Source organism: Ornithorhynchus anatinus, chromosome 16 (genome assembly GCF_004115215.2).
Source record: "Ornithorhynchus anatinus isolate Pmale09 chromosome 16, mOrnAna1.pri.v4, whole genome shotgun sequence".
NCBI classification, from domain to species: domain Eukaryota; kingdom Metazoa; phylum Chordata; class Mammalia; order Monotremata; family Ornithorhynchidae; genus Ornithorhynchus; species Ornithorhynchus anatinus.
Genome location: NC_041743.1, coordinates 37577099 through 37599897, shown reverse-complemented (window position 1 = coordinate 37599897; position 22799 = coordinate 37577099). Strand labels below are relative to the sequence as shown.

Genomic DNA, 22799 nt, shown 5'->3' with positions numbered 1-22799 from the left:
ACTGGGTCCTGCCTGATTAGCTTGTATCAATCCCAGTGCTCAGTACAGTGTCTGGCACATAGGGAGCCCTTAACAATTACCATAAAAGGTGCATTGCAATGAATTCATCCCTGTCCTCAGCACTTATTTACCGAAGCATACTGGTTTATATATTCAATTATTTATTCAACTATTTCATCCAATTTCAGCAGTACTACCAGGTCTATCCTTGCCAACCTCCTGCTCCTGCAATTTGTTAGTAAGTTTGGTGTCTGTCCATCTCTCTTCCCCAGTTAGATGTTAATAATAATAATAATAATACTGATGGCATTTGTTAAGCACCTACTATGTGCAAAGCACTGTTCTAAGCGCTGGGGAGGATACAAGGCGATCAGGTTGTCCCCTCTGGGGCTCACAGTCTTAATCCCCATTTTACGCATGAGGTAACTGAGGCACAGAGAAGTTAAGTGACTTGCCCAAAGTCGCTCAGCTGACAAACGGCGGGGCGGGGATTCGAACCCATGCTCTCTGACTCCCAAGCCCGGCCTCTTTCCACTGAGCCACGCTGCTTCTCTAAGCTCATCAAGGTCAGGGGTAGGGTCTACTGATTCTACTGAACTCTCCCATGTGACTTACAATCAGAATGTGCTCAGTAATCAGTCAATCATATTAATTGGGGCGCTTACAATGTGCAGAGCACTGTGCTAATAGCTTGGGAGAGTTCGATACGACGAGAGTTGGCAGACACGATCCCTGCCACAGTGAACTGACAGTCTAGAAGGGGAGACGGACATTCGGCGTCGGAGACGGACATCCAGTGTCGCCGGCTAGTTGACTGATCGATTAATTGAAATCTGTTTTCTGATGAAAATAAACTGAGGGTCCACAGAGCCGATAAAGGATAGGAAAATCCCCTTTCAAAGACTCTCCCGTGCTGGTGTGAATCGGTTTGAGTTAAGCCACCACTCAGCTTCGGCTTCTGCTTCCTCATGTTTCTTCTCAACAGGGAGGGGGAGGGGAATCTAAAAAATCCCCGACAATTTTTCAAGTGCGCTAATGCAGGCTATCGTCCTTCGGGAATTGAATGGAGAAATATCAAGCTTACTCTATCTGCCGCTTGATAAAGTTGAATCTATTTCAAGTTATAAATATTTTTTAGAACGTATAAAAGCCGTAACTGAAAAATAGATTCCATTAACTAACTTCAGGATTTAAAGTGGCCACTTGGCTGCTTTGTTAAGAACAGGAAAATTCTCACAGTAATGCTCCCTTTCTACTTAGCACTGAGTGTTGGAGGGTGAACAAGGAGTCGGCAGGAAAGGGGATGAAATTAAAACTACAGACAGCACTTTAAAGTAGTTTATTGTACTGAAACGCAAGGCATGAAAATAAATGATTATTTTAGTTCAGTATTTATCTGACACTTAGTTTTAATTGTATATAGAAAGATTCTCTCTCTCTCTCTCTCTCCCTCATACACTTCCAGCATTTTAACTCAGTTTGTTCGTGTTTTCAAGGATCTCTTCAAAATCACTTACATTCACTGTCTGGCATTCCCATCACATTATTTGGTATTCTATTTTTTAGGCGATTATGCACCAAGTACTACTGATGGAGGTAACAGACCGGGAGATTGGGACGGGAGAGAAACTCAATTCTGGATCTCGAAAGAGGGAGAAACGGGGAGAGTCGAAGGATCCAGGGAACGTACCTTTTAGACTGTAAGTTTGTCCCACTAGACTGTAAACTCCTCGTGGGCAGGAATTACGTTTACCAACTATATTACTATATATTATAATTATTTTAAGTATATTATAGTACATTGTACTCTCCCAAATGCTTAATACAGTAGGCAGGGTGCACATTTACCAACTATATTATTATATATCATAATTATACTATATTAATTATATATTACACTCTCCCAAGCGTTTAATACAGTGCTCTGCACACCACTGGCACAGTAAATTCCATCCATTCCTACTGAGTTCTCCCAGATCGTGACAGGAGGCTGAATGGGGGAAATTCTGTGGTTTCTTGGGACAGCAGAATCCACTGAAATGGGGAAGCTATTTTTTTCCAAAAAATGGTATTTTTAAAGTGCTCGCTACGTGCCAGGCACTGTACTAAGCGCTGGGGCGGATAACAAGCTAATCAGGTTGGACACAGTCCATACACCACATGGGCTCCCAGTCTTAATCCCCATTTCACAGGTGAGGTAAACTGGGGTACAAAGCAATGAAGAAATAACTTGCCCAAGGTGACAAAGCAGACAAGTGGCGGAGCCGGGATTAGAACCCAGTTCTTCTGATTCTCAGCCCCGTGCTCTATCCACTAAGCCATACTGCAATCATTCAGTCAATCAATAGTACTTATTGAGCACCTACCTAGTGCAACATCTTGTACCAAGCCCTGGGGATATTAAAACAGAGACAAAATACCATTCCCTGCCCACAAGGAGCTCACCATTTAACATGGACAAAATCTGCTGCCGTCACACACAATATAACAATAAAGCCTTCATAAATTCAAGTGAATTTGAATTTATATTTATTTATTAGTTGTTCAACTTCAATCTGCTAAATTAATACTGATCCGTTTCAGACTTCGGTGCCCAAAGCAGAAAAACTCCAATTCAATTCCAAATCACACTTCCTGGCTTTGCTTTAGTTTTGGAAAGCCTTCCAAGTTTCCAAAGTGGTCAGATTTCTTCTGCAGTATGTAACAGAAGAGATGTCTCCAGCATATAAAAAAGATTTCACAACACTAAAAATATCCCAAATAACACCTTGGGTTCCACCGTTTCAGGATCTACTTTTCATTAATTCTATTCCATAACCTCGTGGCAGGCAGGGAACATGTCTACGTGTTTAGAGAAGCAGCACTGCCTAGTGGATAGGGCACGGGCCTGGGAGTCGGAAGGACCTGGATTCTAATTCTGGCTCCGCCACTTGTCTGCTGCGTGGCCTTGGGCAAGTCACTTAAACTTCTCTGTGCCTCAGTTCCCTCATCTGTAAAATGGGGATTAAGACTGTGAGACCCACGCGGGACAGGGACAGTATCCAACCTGATAAACTTGTATCGTCCCCGGAGTGTAGTACAGTGCCTGGTCCATAGTAAGCGCTTAACAAATACCCTAAAGACAACCACAAAACATACTCTGTTGTACTGAACTCTTCCAAATGCATAATATGGTGTTCCGCACACATTAAGCGCTCTATAAATACCATTGATTGATTGATGATTCGCTGCTCCCCAAACCCCTCTGAAACCAGGTGGAATCCAGGATGGAGAAACGGAGGACTGGAGTAGGGAACCTCAGGTTCAAAACAAACCAAAGAAAATGCTTCTTCACGGAGAGGGTGCTAAGCCTGTAGAAGTTATTCTCTATCTGTTGCCGATTTGTTCATCCCAAGCGCTTAGTACAGTGCTCTGCACATAGTAAGCGCTCAATAAATACTACTGAATGAATGAATTATTCTCTCCAGAAATTGTGCAAGTTGAAAGTATTGGAGGAAGCTGGTTAAATTCATGGGCGAGAGATCTGTAATGAGTTCCAGTGAGGGGTGCAGCAGGAAAAGCTGTGTCCCTAAACAATGGGGGGGGGGGGGTACAGAGGGGCAGCCATAATAGTATCCCAAGCCTCCTGTTGTCACGGGATTACGAGCTGAATGGACCATTGATTTTGCCTAGTAATGTCCTTACTTACAGTCTGGTTCTTCTGGGTGCCATAGAATGAATGAATGATGGTATCTGTTGAGCACCTACTATGTGCTAGGTACTGTACTACGTAATAATAATGATAATGTTGGTGTTTGTTAAGCGCTTACTATGTGCCGAGCACTCTTCGAAGCATTGGGGTAGATACAGGGTAATCAGGTTGTCCCACATGAGGCTCACAGTCTTAATCCCCATTTGACAGATGAGGTAACTGAGGCACCGAGAAGTTAAGTGACTTGCCCCAAGCCACACAGCTGACAGGTGGCGGAGCCGGGATTAGAAGCCATGACCTCTGACTCCTAAGCCTATGCTCTTTCCGCTGAGCCACGCTGCTTCCCAAGTACTGGGATGGATACAAGCAAATCGGGTGGGACACAGTCCCTGTCCCACATGGGGGTCACAGTCTCAATCTCCATTTTACAGACGAGGGAACTAAGGCCCGGAGAAGTCAAGTGACTCGTCCAAGGTCACAGAGCAGACAAGTGAGGGAGCTGGGAATAGAATCCATGACCTTCTGAGTTCAGATCCGTGTTCCATCTACTACGCCGTAGGTCCAGATGGGATAATAATAATGGCATTTGTTAAACACTTACTAAGTGCCAGGCACTGAACTAATTGCTGGGGTGGATTAAAGCAAATTGGGTTGGACACAGTCCCTGTCCCATGTGGGGTTGGCAGTCTCAATCCCCATTTTACAGATGAGTTTAACTGAGCACAGAGAAGTGAAGTGAGTCGCCCAAGGTCACACAGCGGATGCGTGGTGGAGCCAGGATTAGAATCCATGACCTTCTGACTCCCAGGCCCCGACAACTCCACAGCCTGGTCTCTGTCCAGCTAGTGATATAGTTTCCCTTTCAGGTTGAGAAAATCAGAGGTGACCCCCTCCAAGCCAGCCCCTAGCTGCACTCCAGGAACAGAAAGATTGTAAACTCACTGAAGGCAGGGATTAGATCTATTAACGCGACCGTTCTCTCCCAAGAGCTTAGTACAGCACCCTGCATAAAGTAAGCGCTTAATCAATCATACTGACGGACTGATTGAGGTAGGACTAGGAAAGATCCAAGACCGAGCACGACCCCGCGCTTTAAGTTCAATTTCCTCGGCATTTCTCCTCATTGCCTGCTTTTCATTCTGCTCGCTGTTTTCCTCTTTCTGTTCCTTCTCTCTGCTATTTTCTTACCCTCCTTTTTCATCTCCATTTCTCTTTAGACCGTGTTCTGCAATTCCTCCCTTCTCCTGTCCTTCTACCCCTCCCAAACCTCTGATACAAAGTGAAAAATAACAATAATAACGTTAACAATAATATGCAGAAAGTAATAAAAAATGAAGATGCAGATCTATGAGCTAAGGAGCTCTGCCTGGCTATTGTGTGTACAATATTCTCATCACACATTTTAGAGAGATTATTTTAAATTACTAGAGTTTTTACTATGATTGATCTTTCTGTGCTATTAAAAAGAGCATTTTCATTGTACAGAAAAATAATACCCAATTCATTGTTCTGCAGGTTCAGCTATAGTTAAATAATTCAAATATCATGCAAGGGCTTTCAGGAAAAAACAGCATTAGAAAAGTTTCACTCTACTCAATTTAGGCTCCGTTTAGAAAATAGGCTTCTACGGTAATCCCACCCCCCTGTACATTGTCAATAAAAAATGTTTTTGAGCTGATTGATCCTGATCTTGCTGACACTGGAAGAGAAAGAAAAATCTTTTTGCAATGTGATGTTCTCAAAATGTGGTTCTATTCTTCCTTTCTTCAGTTAGCAATCTGCACAGCCCTTGGTCTGCATTCCAAATCCACCCCTAATAATACTCCCTCCTGACTCGGCATGGGCTCGGCTAGTCAAACATTTTGATATTGAGAAGTCAGAAGTCGGGGGATGAAGAAATCTTACACCCACCGGAGGGTGGGTGAGGGAAAAGTGGGGACTCTATCCCGGCTTTGGGTACCTTGGAGCCCCGAGACCACAGCCCTTCCTTCTCCTGACTGGCAGTGAGAAGCAGCATGGCCTAGTGGAAAGGGAACGGGCCTGGGAGTCAAAAGATCTGGGTTCTAATCCCGGCTCTCCCACTTGTCCGCTGTAGGACTTAACTTCTCTGCGCCTCAGTTGCCTCATCTATAAAATGGGAATTAAATCTTCCTCCCTCTGACTTAGACTACGGCCCCCATGTGGGACAGGGACTGTTTCCAACTTGATTATCCTGTCATCTATCCTAGCTCTTCGAACGGTGTCTGACAGAAGTTAAGCGCTTAACATATACCAAAAAAATAAAGGTCCGCCTGCCATCGTGGTCCCGAGGCCTTCATCAAGGAGGGACAGGGTGGACCGAGATGGAATAGAATTTAGAACGCTGTGCTGTTTTATCGATAGTCCCAACAAAGAGGAGGGGAGGAGGGGAAAGGAAGACTTGCGTTGGACTGAATGATAGTGCTAAACCACAGTTGTTTAATTAGCGAGGTTATCTTCTTTTATCTAAGGGCTGTATCTGATCTGATTATCTTGTAGCTGGGGAGTGAGTTGGCTAGTGGAAAGAGCACAGGCCTGGGAGTCAGAAGGTTGTAGCTTCTAATCCTGGCTCCTCTGAACTTAGGCAAGTCACTTCACTTCTCTGTGCCTCGGTTACCTCATCTGTAAAATGGGGATTAAGACTGCAAACCCAATCTGGGCCAGGGACTGTGTCCAACTGGATTGCTTAGGACAGTGCCTGGCACACAGGTAAGCGCTTAACAAATACCACAGTTATTATCACCCCACTGCTTAGCAGAGAGCTGGGAAACATAAAAAGGTGCTTAAAAATATCATAACTAACAAACTAATGGTCAATTGTGCCTATTTTTATCTTCCCCCAGTACTGTGAGTTCCTTATGTGCAGCGATTATCAATAACTCACTATTTCTTTGTATCTGCCCAGATGCCAAAGCAGGGCAGCTTGTATTGATGGCATTCAGTAAATATTTCTGATGATGAAGTACTAACTCCTTGGCTCTGTGTCTCAGTTTCCTCATCTGTAAAATGGAGATTAAATAATATCTGTTCTCCCTTCCCCTTGGTCTATGAGTCCAAGGGGACGGAGACTGGGTTAGAATGGATTATCTTATACCTATCCCAGAGTCTCCCCTCTCAGGGTGGCACCTGGAGAGTTTCCAGTCCTCTGCCAGTCTCGATTACGTGAGGGAGAGTCAAGCAGAGGCCTATCCAGTCCATTCCTAGCTTGGGTACTGGCTAGAGAGTGGAAGGCAATCTGCTACAAGTCAGAACTTACCTGTGCTGGGCAGCAGCGGCACGGGAGAGAGTCGAGGGTGGAGACTCAAATTTACTGCACGGAAGGAGGCGGTGGTAAACCACTTCCATATTTTTAATACTACCAGAACGACTGCAGACGGAGGCGGGGCGTCCTGGGCGAAATGGCTCCGCGGAGTCGCTATGGGTTGGAGACGACGCGAGGGTAAAAGGAAAGATCCCAGAGTCTAGTTCAGCACTTTGTGCATAATATGTGCTTAACGGACACCTCAGTGATATAATGATAACAGTGATAATAATAATAACGAACTGAGGCACAGAAAGGGCCAGCCACTTCTCCCAAGTGTCCAGGGTCAATGGGGCAGATTCCACCGAATCTCACCCAAACCACACTTCACACCCCACTTTGCAAAACTGCGGGGGACAGTGGTATCGTCCACCCTTCTTTTCCCCGGGGCATGCGATTCCCCGGCACCCACATTCCCCCCCCCCCCATCAGAAAAGCAAGTCTCCCACAGCCGACGAAAGAAGTCGCTCAGCGAAGATGAATGATTTTTGGAAGAAATATCCCTTTGGAGATTGCCTAACTGAAAAAGCCAGACGTTCATTTATTATCTATATATTGGATTCACTTAGCATCTAATAAGTTAGAACCTGAGTCTCTTTGTCAAAATGGATAAAACGAACCTTGACGTTGTGGTTGTCCTGAAACATGCCCAACACCTGGAGAGTTCCCGCTGGGGATTTTCTGCTGTGGGGTGGGGTGGGGGTGGGGGAGCTGCCTTGATCTGCATCTGCTCTTCCTCATGTCCCGGAGGCAAACACCTGTAGCCGTGAGCAGCAGGCCCGGGTTTGTTCTGGGACAAAGCTCCACATCTGGAAGAGTTGCACACAAGTCCTCGGGTTCTCTCCCCGACCCCAGGTTGCACCGTCAAACGGCAGCGGGTAATGAAGAACACAGTTAGAGAAGCAGCGTGGCCTACTGGGTAGAGCCCGGGCCTGGGAGTCAGAAGGACCTGGGTTCTAAACCCGGCCCTGCCACTTGTCTGCCGTGTGACGTTGGGCGAGTCATTTAAATTCTCTGCACCTCGGTTACCTCATCTGTAAAATGGGGATCAGGAGTGCGAGCCCCATGTGGGACGCGGACTGCGTCCGACCTGATTACCTTGTATCTACCCCAGCGTTTAGAACGGTGCCTGGCCCATAGGAAGCACTTACAAATACCATAAAACAAAGAAACAAACAAAAAACAACAAAAAAACCCCAGTCTGACAGGAAAGCAACGTGATTCTGACAGGGTTGGGACATGGGGCTTGTGAAAAAAGGATGGGAGAAGTTAGGATGATGTAGCGTGTGGAAGATCAGGCTGAGGGGAGAGACAATAAATCAATCAATCCTTGCTATTTATTGAGTCCTATCTGGAAAGCACTGTACTAAATGTTTGGAAGAATCCAATACGATATATGGTAGAGATATTCCACACAGAACTTACAGTGTCGTGGGGGAGCCGAATATTAAAATATATCATGGATAGGGGAAATGATAGAATATAAGAATATTTACATAAGTGCTGTGGGGCTGTCTTTGAATCTCCGAGGCATCCTATCTGGAGGACGATGGTCAGCTGTCTTCCTCCGAGGACAGGATTGAGGGAATGGGTTTCAATCGATCCATCAATAAATCAATCAGTGGTGTTTACTGAACAGCTGCTGGCTGTGAACCATTGTATTAAGGTCCTGGGAAAGTGCAACAGAAGCAAAGGGTATATTTTCTGCCTCCAAGGAGCTTAAAATCTAATAGGGGAGGCAGACCAGACCAAAACTGTTTATAAGTAGTAGGGACAGGAAGAAGAAGGGAGCTGCGTACATGGTGTTCTAGAGTGGATTTAGGGTGTGTAGAACAAAGAACGTCCTGAATGATGCGACTTAGAGGCAGTGAATTGGGTGACCCAGGGAAATGGGGGCCATTTCCAGTAGGAGAGACCCTCAATGCCAGTTTCATTGGCTTTCATTAGACTGAAAGCCCACTGAAGGCAGGTATTAGCTCTTAGTCTCTGCGCCCAAATACTTAGTACGGTCCTTGGTACATAGTAGGAGCTCAGCAAATACTACTGATTGAAATATATGTTCCCAAGTGCTTAGCACACAGGCGTGGGGGCAAGATGGCCTCTAAGGCCTCTGTCAATCCTGATCCTATGACTCCTTCCTGCCATCTGCACTCCAGAGAAAGGGCAGTTTTTCCTCCTCGTCTTCCTCTTCCTCCTCCTCCTCCTTCCTTCTTCTCCTCACACTGCTACTACTAATAATTGTGATATTCGATTAGTGCTTACTATGAGCCAAACACTGTTCTAAGCACTAGGATAGATACAAGGTAATCAGGTCAGACACAGTCCCTGTACACTTCTCAACGGCTCACCGTCTTAGTCCCCGTCTTACGGGCGAGGTAACCGAAGCACGGAGAAGTGAAATGACGTACCCAAGGTCACACAGCAGACAAGTGGGGGAGCAGGGATTAGAATCCTGGTCCTCTTACTCCTGGGCCCGTGTTCTATCCACTAGCCCACATTTGCTTCTCATCCTTCCTTCTTCTTCTGCCACTTACTATGTGCCAAGCACTGTTCTTGTGGGAATTGGTACTGGTCGGTATGACAGTCACCTCCCCGCTCCTCCTCTTATCTCACAGGCCTCTGGGCAAATACCCACATATCCTTATTTGCTATCGTTTTAATGAGATGTTCATTCCCTCGATTCTATTTATTGCTATTGTTCTCGTCCGTCCGTCTCCCCCGATTAGACCGTAAGCCCGTCACAGGGCAGGGACCGTCTCTATCTGTTACCGATTTGTACATTCCAAGCGCTTAGTACAGTGCACTGCACATAGTAAGCGCTCAATAAATACTATCGAATGAATGAATATCCTCTGAGATAGCCTGGGCACCCATCAGGCGTCTCTGTTTACGCCCGCGGACTGTAATTCAGCATTATGACCCTGTTCCCATTAGGGCCCGATGCCCCACATCGTGTGCTGGGTGAAAACCGGGGCCTTCATTAACAGACTGAGAAACCAAAAAGGTAATTGTAGATTTCTATCTGTCAAAGAGTCTGGGGCCCGGGAAACACAGCCACGAAAAGTGAAAGAGGTAAGCCAGATCTGGACTCAAAGAACAACTGAGTTGCATCCTAGAACAACAGAGAATTGGGCTGGGGAAATAATGAGGAGAATTATAATAAAAATAACATTTGTTAAAGCACTTACTACGTGTCGGTCACTGTTCTGAGCGCCGGGGTTGATACAAATTCAGCCGGTTGGACACAGTCCCTGTCCTATACGGAGGGAGAACAGGAAATCAAATTCCGTGAAATAGTAGTGATAATTCTGGCTCAGTGGAAAGATCACGGGCTTTGGAGTCAGAGGTGATGGGTTCGACTCGCGGCTCGGCCACTTGTCAGCTGTGTGATTTTGGGCGAGTCACTTAACTTCTCGGCGCCTCAGTTACCTCATTTGTAAAATGGGGATTAAGACCGTGAGCCCCACGTGGGACGACCTGATTCCCCTGTGTCTACCCCGGCGCTTAGAACAGTGCTCGGCACATAGTAAGCGCTTAACAAATACCGACATTATTAATTATAGTAGAAGTACTAATATTAGCAGAAGTAGGACACTTCCCCCCTTCAAAGCCCTGCTGAAAGCTCACCTCCTCCAGGAGGCCTTCCCAGACTAAGCCCCCCGCTTTTCCTCTGCTCCCCGTCCCCTCCCCATTGCCCCAACCCACTTCCTTCGCTCTACCCCTCCTTCCCGCCCCACATGACTTGTGTATATAGGTACATATTTATAATTATAATTCTTCTTTTTATTAATGATAAATAATTATCATTTATATACTATATAAATATATATATGGATCTATACTTCTATTCATTTATAATGATGCTACCGACGCCCGTCTACTCGTTCTGATGTCTGTCTCTCCCCGCTTCTGAGAAGCGGCGTGGCTCAGTGGAAAATAAGAATAATCATAACGTTGGTATTCGTTAAGCGCTTGCTATATGCAGAGCACTGTTCTAAGCGCTGGGGTAGATACAGGGGAAAGAGCCCGGGCTTGGGAGTCAGAGGTCATGGGTTCTGATCCCGGTTCCGCCAGCTGTGTGACTCTGGGCAAGTCACTTCACTTCTCGGCGGCTCAGTTCCCTCATCTGGAAAATGGGGATTAAAACCGTGAGCCCCACGTGGGACAACCTGATCACCTTGTATCCATCCCCCCAGTGCTTAGAACAGTGCTTGGCACATAGTAAGCGCTTAACAAATACCACCATTATTATTAGACTGTGATCCTGTTGTGGGCAGGGATCATCTCCACCTGTTGCTGCTGAATTCTACTTCCCAAGTGCTTAGGACAGTGCTCTGCACACAGTAGGCGCTCAATAAGTACGACTGAATGAATCAGTGAAGTAGTAGTAGCAGTCACTTGTATTTATTGAGCGCTGACTGGGCAGAGCACTGTGCTAAGCACTGGGGAGAGTACGATTTAACAATAAACAGACAAATTCCCTGTCCGTAACGAGCTTACGGTCTAGAGGAGGAACAGTAGCGTTAGTACCGTAAGTCATAAAAGTAATAATAGTAATAATAAATAATGGTAGCAGCAACAGAAGTATTATTATTGTTGTATTTGTTAAGCACTTACTATGTGGTAAGCACTGCTGTGTAACACTGTGTTAAGCAGGGCTTACCAAGATTCGTTAATTAATTCATTCATTCAATCATTTATGGAGCGCTTATTGTGTGCAGAGCACCGTACAATTCAGCAACAAATAGAGACAATCCCCGCAGACAACGGGCTCGCAGTCTAGAAGCGGGGAGACGGACATCGAAACAAGAAAACAGGCATCAGTAGCATCATTATAAATAAACAGAATTGTAGCTATATAGACATCATTAGTGAAAATAAGTAGATCCAGTCCCTGTACCACACGGGACACAGAGTTTTAGTAGGAGGGAAAAGAGGTATTGAATTCAAATTTTACAGATGAGGAAACTGAGGCACACATCAATTAAGTGATTTGGCCAAGGTCACACGGCAGGCAAACGGAGGAGCTGGGATTAGAACCCAGATCGTCTGACTCCCAGACCTGTGCTCTTTTCACTAGGCCATGCTGCTCCTCTAGGATGGAATATTAGTAGCAGTAATAATAATGATAATAATGATGATGATGGTATTTGTTAAGCGCTTACTATGTGCAGAGCACTGTTCTAAGCGCTGGGGGGGGGATACAAGGTGATCAGGTTGTCCCAGTGGGGCTCACAGTCTTAGTCCCCATTTTACAGATGAGGTAACTGAGGCCCAGAGAAGTTAAGCGACTTGCCCGAAGTCACACAGCTGACAAGTGGCGGAGCCGGGATTAGAACCCATGACCTCTGATTTAGTAGCATTTATTGAATGCCCACTGGGTGCAGTCCACTGTACTAAGCGCTTGGGAAGTACAAAAACAAGCAAGTGACCGATTCCCTGCCCTCTAGAAGCTCTCGATCGAACCAGGGGAGGCCGATCCACAGGTATTTACGAGCAGAGAAAGCCAAATAAATAACCGAATAAACGTACAGCGCCAGCTAGGAATAAGGACACACGGGCTAGTCAAAGCTTCCGGGTTTATAAGGCTCGGGTTCTGCCGGCCTGGAAGGAAGAAAGAGCGGAACGAAGGCAACATCCACCCCGACCCTAACCCCAGTGGGTCGAGTCCACCTTCCAATCGCGGAAAGTTGGGCGCGAACCCCAAAGAAGTCAAGAGTCGAAACTTTTTCCTTAATGCGCTGAAAGCAGGGCCATTAATGCTGTGATCGGTCTAATCCCGAGCATTTGTCCCTGCTAATTATTACGGACAAGCCTCTTTATTGAACCACATCCTCTTATTGACATTAGGGATGCATGAGCCGAGGCTGTTGTTTTAAACGCACTCATTAGCCACACAAATCAGCCCTGTTGACAGAGCGCTTTTGAATTAAGCATCACACTGTAGTCATTGGACAAGGAGCAATTTATAATGCCATTAGCAACACTTGCGAAGGTTACAGGCATCAAAAATTGTTCAGCCGTAATTATTCTTAATGGATACAAGGAATAAACTGACGCAGGACAGCTTTTTCATTAGCTTTCAATCAAGGCTGATGGCTTTGAGAAATGTACAGTAAGTGCGTTTTGGGGAAAAATAATGATGTTCCAGCACGTTTCATCGAAAAATGCTCTCAGTACACAACTTAACTTTTAATGACCTTAATTTGATAGAATTAAAAAAAAATCTGAATTTGTTTTGGAAGATCTTGCAATAAATTATTTCGGTTTTCCTTTTAACCCTTCGGCGAGTGCGCGTGCAGAAACAATGGGGACGCTGGGGGAGGTCTCACGGGAGCCAGAGGGGACGACCCGAATCGTTCCCCTGGGAAATTCAGGAACTAGCACCACGGGAGGGGATAGGAGAGGAGAATGGGGAGACGGAGAGATTCGTGGAATGGAAGATTATTTCAGCACGTGGTTTTGCCAATCCCACCCTCTCCGGGTTCCGAACATCTGTTCAGGACGCTGGTCTTGCCCAGTGGAAGGGGGAAAGAATTGATCTTCACTCCTTCCCGAGAGATCCCTTCCCATTCTACTCCAAACAGTCAATCGATGGTGTATATTGAGTGCTTACTGTGTGCAGAACACTGTACTGAGCGCTTGGGAGAGTACCGGACAAAGGAGTTGGTAGACACATTCCCTGCCCAGAAGGTCCCTGACAACTTTCTCCCGTCCCTGAGCTGCTCCTCTAAGAAATAATCATAGTAGCAGCATTTATTGAGCACCCACTGGGTGTGGTGCACTGTACTAAGCGCTTGGGAAGCACAAAAACAAGCCAACGACCGATTCCCTGCCCTCTAGAAGCTTACATTTTAATGGGTAGAGGCTATACAAGTGATTATGAGCAGAGTAAGTCAAATAAAAAGCTGAATAAACATATATCCCCAGGTAGAAATAAGTACACACGGACAGGGACTGTGCCTTCAACTCTGGGATACAGTGCTCTGCAAACAGTAAGCACTCAATAAACTTGATTGATTGATTGGTGGTGGGCAGAGAACGTACAGGCATAGAGGTTTGAAGGGCATTCAGCCACAGGGCTTGGTTGCTGTTTTCCAAATACAAATCACTGGAAATCAGAGCCGCGGAAAGGGGCTGGGCGAGGGAGGACCTGGGGTTGATTTGACTTTTGGGAAGCCAGGATTCCTGCGGTCACAAGCTCATCTGGATATCTTATATCAATTAATCAGTCCATCAGATTTACTGAGTGTGCAGAGCACTGTACTAAGTGCTGGGATTGTAGACGTGTTCCTTGCCGACATCAAGGAGGTCTTGACTTCCTCCTGAAATTCATTCATTCATTCATTCATTCAATCGTATTTATTACGTGCTTACTGTGTGCAGAGCACTGTACTAAACACTTGGGAAGTACAATTCAGCAATAGAGACAATCCCTGCCCACCACGGGCTCACAGTCTAGAAGCAGAAAAATGGTTAGACCTGAAATTGTAGCCCACGTGTCCAGTTCCTTAGACATTTGCGTCTCCTCTCTGGGAGCTCGGTGAATAATGTCGAGCCAGGTTCCATGGAGACAATTACGGCTAGGCCTTGGGCTTGGAGAGACACCTGAGGTCTACTGGAGGGTCCAGCTCTTGAGAATCCAGCCTCCCATCACCCTTGTGTGCAGGAAAGAATATCCTGGTTAGCCCTGTCAACACTCACCAAGAGACCCAGGTGAGGTATTGGTGTTGGGGAGAAGCGGGGTGAAGTTTCCCACTAAGGTTTGCCAAGAATGTTCCAAAAAACTCAGCAGAAAGGGGGATAAAGGTCTAATGAGGGAGCTGCTTTCTTCAGGGGTGGGGAATCCAGGAACTGGAAGGAGGCTACGGATGTGAGAGAGCTATTATTAGCATTATTATTATTACAATTTTGATTACATTTTCTTAAGCTCTTACTCTGTGTCAAGCATTATTCTAAGCACTGGGGTAGGTCAGACACAGTCTCTGTCCCTCATGGGGCTCACATTCTAAGTAGGAAGGAGAGCAGGGATTGAATCCCCATTTTACAGTTGAGGAAACTGAGGCCCGGAGAAGGTAAGTGACGACCCAGGGCACACATGAGTCAAGGGGCAGAGTAGGGATTAGAACCCAGGACCTCTGACTCCCTTGCAGTTGAGGATGCTAGCGAGCTTAGCCACAGGCCTCTTAGCTTAAGCAACGACTTGCGGAGAAGGCAGAACCCCTGTGTTCATGGAGTCAACTTCCCGGACCTCACCTAGGGGGAGGGGGCAAAAATCTGTGGTGTCTTAAATTTTTGGATGCTTATTTGCAACCCTGGCTTACAGCTTTCTCCCGGGGTGGAAGGGCAGGGAGTTCTGCTCTTTAAACAGTCTCGTTCACAGCTCCGACTCGGTCCTAGCTCAGTGTGCCGCCCATCGAGCGGAGCGGAGAAGATGCCTTGCTGTGCGCGCCTGGTGAGAATCAGCTGAGAGCAAACACAACTTCTTCCGTCCTTCTTCCTGCCCCCAGATGATTAATGAGCTGCCCCTCTGGAGGAGTCATCGGGGAGGAAAGGAGGAAGAGGAGAGGTTCAGGGATGCTAATGGGGAGGGAATAGCAGTTGATCCTGGAGTTCTCAGGTGCTGAGTCGGAACGACAGTCGGCCAGTCAGTCGGCCAACACGGCCGAGTTGGAGGCAACAGAGCACTGTACTGATCGGGAGAGTACAGTATAACAACAGGCAAAAGCCCTGCCCACAACGAGCTTACAGTCTAGAAGAGGAGGCTTGGAAGCAGAGAACACAGGTAGGGCTTTTCACCCAGCTCAGGGGGCAGGGGAGAAATCTGGGGTGCTCAGGTGAGGCCCAGACTCTGGGAATTCCCAGCTAGTGTGGGTTTTTGAGGTAGTGGGCAGCCGTAAGAGTGCCCCAGGAGAGAAGGAAAAATCCTTAGGGGTGATTTAGGGAATTTCCCCGTCCATTGAGCCAAGGAAATCGGGGGCAGTTAGAGAGTGGGAGGCAAGAGGGGAGGGGCTCAAGGATGTCATGCCAACCGAAAGAGCCAGGGGAGTCCCCCCCCGGGTATGGACAGGTTGTGGCTGGCCTGGCCTTGTAGGGAGAGTTGAGCTCTTGAGAGCCCCTCCCAGCCGGCTGCGTCCTCTCTTCCCCCTGCTCCGGAGGCTACACGGTCTCTCTCAGACCAGTGTAATAATGATAATAATAACAATAACAACTGTGGTATTTGTTAAGCACCTACTGTGTGCCAGGTACTGTACTCAGCGCTGGGGTGGGTACAAGCAAATCAGGTTGGACACAGTCCCTGTCCCACATGGGGCTCACAGCCTCGATCTTCCTTTGGCAGATGAGGTAACTGAGGCCCGGAGAAGTGAAGTGATTTGCTCAAGGTCGCACAGCAGACAGGTGGTGGATCCAGGATCAGAACCGTGACCACCTGACTCCCAGGCCCGTGCTCTATCCACCTCGCCTTGCTGCTTCTCAGGGTACCACATGGCGATCTTGCAGATAGCCGGGGCTTGGAGCCGGCCTCAACGTCTGACTCGGGGTCTGAAGCAAAAGAAGAGCGACGCTATCGGTTCTGCTCTCAGGGCAAGGACGGCACCGACTTTTTGGAGAAGCAGCGTGGCCTTGTGGATAGAGCCCGGGCCCGGGAGTCGACGTACTCGGGTCCTAATCCTGACTCCGCCACTTGTCTGCTGGGTGATCTTGGGCAAACCATTTCGCTTCTCTATGCCTCGGCGACCTCATCTGTAAAGCGGTGATTAAGAATGTGAGCCCCACATGGGATTTGGACCGTGTCTAACCTCAGCGCTTAGTATAGTTCCTGGCACACGGTAAAAGCTTAAGAAACACCTTAAAAAAACAAAAACCTTTTCACTGGAAGGCTGGAGGCGAAAAGGGGCTGGGGATGGATGATGAGGGATGGGAACGGGATCAGGAAATCACCAGTTTGGGTCTTTACATCCCTGACTGGAAAGTTTCAGTTCTTTTCAGTGACTGGGGATGACTGGGGAAGAACGAGGCAGGGAGTCCAGCTCCCACAACTGTGGGCATCACCACTCCCCTAGGCCTGAGGACCAGCAGAGGTCTGAAGGGCAATAAAGGTTGGTGTATTGGTCTATCTCCTATCCTCATTTTCAAAGTGGCCGATCCTTTCGGGACACTAGAGGCCCTACTGAGCTTGCTCTCTGGATTCCTTCAGATAATTCCTTCGGCTCTGGACCACAGTTCCCTGAATCCCAATTAGCCTGCCCCACAGGAAAAATATCCACACTTGGGGATTCTCTCTCTGACCACAGTGCGGTTCAATGCAGGGCTGTCTTTGATCCGCTCTCAGCACCTCTTGGGGAAGCAAGCTCAGAGGAAACCAAAGGAGCCCTAGAACTCTGGCACAAGAAGCCTTTTAAATTGTCTCTAGGACTTCAGCATCTCCAAAATGCCTGGGTTGGCAAGGTTTTAAGGATGGGAACGGAGCCAACATTTTACGAGGGTGCGGGAGGCAGACAGATCTCTGGCCGTTCCTTCCTCCCAGACAAAGGACAGCTCATCACACCAGGTGTCTCCTGAAGCTGTTGGACTCAGTCAGTCCACTAATGACCTTGGGAGGCATTGATTCCTTTACCATTAGCATTTATTGAGTGCCTACAGGAGAACTTCAGGCGAGCCACTTGATTGCTCTGTGCCTCGGTTTTCTCATCTATAAAATAGGGATTGCAGATGAGCACCGTCCAGGGCTCTTGGGAGAGCAAGATAATAGCAATCTTATTTGTTAAGTGTGGGGCCTAACGGATAGAACACGGGCCTGGGAGTTAGAAGCATCTGGGTCCTAATCGCAGTCTGCCACTTGTCTGCTGTGTGACCTTGGGCAACTCACTTCACTTCTTGTGGCTCAGTTCCCTCTTCTGTAAAATGGGGATTAAGACTGTTAACCCCATGTGGGACACGGACTGTGTCCAACCTGATTGGCTCATCTCTAACCCAGGACTTGGTACAGTGCCCGGAGCATAATAAGAGCTTAATGAATACCATTAAAACAGCTTCCGGTCTAGAGAGTGAGACGGATATTTAAATAAATTACAGATGGGGGAACGGGAGAATATTAGTGCCGAGAGGTTGGCAGTAGGGTGGCTATCGAGTGCTTGGCGAAACAGAAAGGAGAGCGTGTAGGGAAAATGAGGGCCTGGTCAGGGAAGGCCTTTAGGATGAAATGGGATTTTCCTTTCCCTCCTTTACTCCTTAAAACATCTCCGGAGAGTAGGCTAGCTTGTTTTAGGACCTGGAGGTCAATCAATTAATAGGGTTTATTGGGCACCTATTATGGGCAGAGCACGCTACTAAGCATTTAGGACAACAAGGTAGAATTAGTAGACACGATTCTGGCCTTCGGAGAGCTTGCAATCTAATGGGCTGGAGGAGGTGGATGGACATTGAACTCGATTACAGATGGGGGGAGTAATGGAATATAAAGATAAGTACGTAGATGATGTAGGGGGGTGAGAGTGTTCAAGTAATAATAATGATAATGGCATTTGTTGAGCGCTTACTATGTGCAAAGCACTGTTCTAAGCACTGGGGGGGATACAAGGTGATCAGGTTGTCCCACGTGGGGCTCACAGTCTTAATCCCCATCTTACAGACGAGGTAACTGAGCCAGAGAGAAATGAGTGACTTGCCCAAGGTCCCACAGCTGACAAGTGGCAGAGTCGGGATTAGAACCCATGACCTCTGACTCCCCAGCCTGGGCTTTTGCCACCGAGCCACGGTGCTTCTCCACCGTGAAGTGCTTAGTACTTAGGTGAAGTGCTGGAGGTGGAGGGGTAATAGGGTAGGGAAGATGAGGGATTAATCAGGGAAGGCCTCTTGAAGGAGGTGAGCTTTCAGAAGGACTCTGGAGGTGGGAAGAGCGGTGATCTGCAGGATTTGACCCAGGAGGGAGTTCCAGGCCGAAAGGGGGCATGAGCAAGAGGTTGGGGGGGTGGAAAAATGAGGCACAGAGAGGAGGTTGGCTTGGAGGAATGAAGAGTCTTAGCTTGGATGTAGAGAGAGAAGAGAGTGCGTAGATAGACGGGAAACAGCTGATAGAGTGCCCGAAAAGCCGACGGTCAGAAGACGACGCTTGAAGTGGAGGGGGATGGGCATCTGATGGGGTTGAAGCCGGTGTGGGTGACAAACCGCCACCTCCGTCGGCTGCTTGGCCAACCAGGGACGTGGAAGATGGTTAGCAGTTCACCATTAGAGAGTCGTCCAGTCGGCCCACATCTCAGCTCCACTCGGAGCTGTACCTCTTAAGCGCTTCGGCAGCGTGGTCTAGTGGATAGGTCATGGGCCTGGGAGTCAAAAGATCCTGGGTTCTAATCCAGCCACCTGTCTGCTGTTGACCTTGGGCAAGTCGCTTCACTTCTCTGTGCCTCAGTTCCCTCATCAGTGAAATGGGGATTAAGACTGTGACCCCTATGTGTGCTGTGTCCAAACCGATTAGCTTGCATCTACCCCAGCGCTGAGAACGGTGCCTGGCATATAGTAAATGCTTAACAAATACCACATTTATCGTTATTATTATTACCGCACCCTCAGCCCCACAGCACTTATGTCCATATACTTACCTTCTGCTATTTCCCTTATCTGTAATTCGTTTCAATATCTTTCTTCCCCTGTAGACTGTAAGTTCCTTGTGGGTGGGATTGTGTCTACCAAATTTATTGTACTGTACTCTCCCAAGCACTCAGTACAGTGCTCTACACAGAGTAAGTGCTCGATAAATACCACCGATCGATCGACTGATTGAGAAGAACGGTAAAAGCCACCTTAGGGACTCTGACTCACCAGCTTTCATTCCTGGTCATCCCCAGGGTTCATATTTAGGGTTTTTTTTTTTTTTTTACCTGAGGAAGAGGACATCTCATGCTAATTTCTGCAGTCAAACATTATGCTGAAAAGTGTGCTCGTCTCCCTTCTGTCCGCAGGCGTAAACTCCCGGAAACATCTCTGCCAGCCCAGCGGACACCGATGTCAATAAAGACGGGCAGCTTCGTGAGGCGGTGGACTCGAATCCCTCGGAAAATAATCCCGGGTAAAAACCGTCGAGTCGAACCGAGATCCGGTGGTGATTTTCCAGATCGGCTCCCATCGTTTCAATGAGGCGAGTCCTGGGGGACGACGAGCACGGTCACGAGTCAAATATCGGGGTGGCCCCGGCTCGGAACCCCAGGAATCTCCCGGGGGTCGCCAACGCAGTCTGTTAAGTTTCAAGGGGGAAGAGAGCTCAGAAGCACCAAGCAGCTCCTGCTTTCTTATCTCCATCCGAGAGTTCTCAAGCTATTACTCTTTCGTCACCCTCACGTCGCTGCCCAGATTTGGACTTCTTCTGATAAACACCAATATCTGTGCAAATTATTGAGGAAGGCAGCCTCCACAGCCCAGAGGCTGACCAAGGAAGGACTCCAGATGTATGATAAGGTGGGGGAAATAAATTTCCAGCCCACTAAGTCATCAAGTTTCCTGACAAGGGATCTTTAACTCTTGTAGATCTTATATGACTAATATTTCCTTTCCTCAGTGGAGGGCTACAGAGATTGTTTAAATCACTGCCGGTTGCACCAAGCAGACAGCCATTCCTAAACAGCTTTCCCACTTTTGATTTCCAGGCGAGGCGGGCTGGGTCTTGCAGGAGATTCGGATTCAGATACAGCTGGGCTGCCGGTCCTAGCCCTCCCTGGCTCTGGGTGCCAGGAGCAACCTGACAAGCCTTTTTTGGTTTGGTTTGGTTTTTGTTTTTTCAGAGAGGACGGCATAATGGAGTTGGTAGACACGTTCCCTGCCCACAACGAGCTTACCTTCTACTTATCCTTACTCCTCTCCCACTACAATCGTCTGGCACACTTTGCCCCGCTAACACCAACCTACTCCCAGGACCTCGTTCTTATAATAATAATTTGTGACATTTGTTAAATGCTTACTATATGCCAGACACTGTCTTAAGCCCTGGGGTGGATACGAGCAGATCAGGTGAGACGCAGTCCCTGTCCCCCCTTGGGGCTCACGGTCTTACTCCCCATTTTACAGATGAGGGAACTGAGGCACAGAGAAGTGAAGTGACTTGCCTAAGGCCACACAGCAACAAGGGGCAGAACTGGGATTAGAACCCCATGTCCTTCTGACTCCCAGGCTTGTGCTCTATGCACTGTGCTATGCTGCTAGCCTACTTCTTTCTCACCATCACTTTCTTCCTCATATCCTTTCTCCTATCTCTTCCTCCTCCTCCTCCTTCTTTCCCCACCTCTCTCCCTCTTCACATTTGGCAAACACTACTCTTTCCATCTTTGAAGTCCTTCTGAAATCTAATCTCTGGAAGGAAGCCTTCCCTGATTAATCTCTCATCTCCCCATCTTGTTTTCCCCAATACACCACACCAGGTCTTCTACATCACCTAAGTACTCACCCTCGTCCTGTAGCAGTTTTGGACATATTTTTGAACTCTTTTGCTTCTCCCACAGGTAATTCCTGTGCCAGACTGTAAGATCTTTGAGGGGCAGGATCATGTTCACTAACTCTATTGTACTCACCCAAGTACTTTCTACAGTGCCCTGCATGGAGTAAGAGCTCAATAAATATTGCTGATTGACTGAGGCGATCTGGGTTCTTTCCAGTATTTCAGTTCTTTTCAAGAGCAAAAATGGGGCAAAAACATGAAGAAATGAATGAATAATTTGGAGGAAGAACAGAGAGATGCACGGATGCTAAGGGTGGCTGATGGGATGACATGATATAAGCTAAATCCCTTTTGCTGCCATTCATCCATTTTCTCTTGATGTATTTTTCCTCCATTAATGGAGATGGAGAAGAGCCAGGAACTTTTCTCCTCGATATGGAGAAGTATAGTTTTCTCCAATCCTGACTAAATGGTCCTATTTTCCTTCCCCATTTCTCCTTCATTTTCTACCAGCTCCTTTAACCCATCCATTCCAAACAAACAATCCCTTATTTGGTGAGAAAGAGGAAATTCCCAAGTCCCTTCTCTGCACCACCAAATAATCTTCCTTGAGTAACGTGGCAGGGAACAGGTCTGCTAATTCTGTTGGTTTATACTCTCTCGACTTAGTACAGTGCTCTGCACGTAGTAAGCACTCAATAAATACCATTGATTGACTGATATAGGAATAAGGAAAAACCTGTGAATATTGAACATCAAACAAATGTTCATGAACGACAGAAACCAAAAGCCAAGATTCTCTCAAACTCTACCTCAGACTTTTAAGTAAAGCTCGAATTTTAATTCAGAGCCCTATAAGCTCATTGTGGGCAGGAAATATGCCTGTTTACTGTTATATTGTGTTCTCTCAAATGCTTAGTACAGCGCTTTGCACATAGAAAGACCTCAATAAATACAACTGAATGAGCTTAACCCAATTACTAACATAGGTCATTCATTCATTCATTCACTCATTCATTCATTCCGCCATATTGACTATGCACCTACTGTGTGCTGAGCACTCTGGTAGTTACTTGGGGAATCTACAACAGAAACGGAGGACAGGTTCCCTATTCTCTGGAGCTTACAATCGAAGGGGGGAGGCAGGCAGACGTAGACTTTATACATAAGATCTAAGCAGGAGAAAAAGTAAAGGTACAAATGGCTTTAAAAAGAATATGGAGAAATGAAATAAATGGTTAAATAAAAGAATAAATAAAAGGATAAATCAATTTGTACATAAGTGCTAGGGGTGACTGTTGGGGGTGCGTGAACCAGGCAATGAGTTGGATAATGTTCCCAGACCTTAACCTGAAAGAAGGTGA

General features: G+C 47.0%; 1 non-coding gene across 1 annotated transcript; it reads left to right on the top strand.

Annotated features, from left to right (window-relative positions):
• Window positions 1-6817: 6817 nt before the first annotated feature.
• On the top strand, window positions 6818-6955 carry LOC114817537. Its single transcript, XR_003765400.1, has one exon. It is a non-coding gene; the product is annotated as a small nucleolar RNA SNORA7 (small nucleolar RNA).
• The last annotated feature ends 15844 nt before the right edge of the window (window positions 6956-22799 follow it).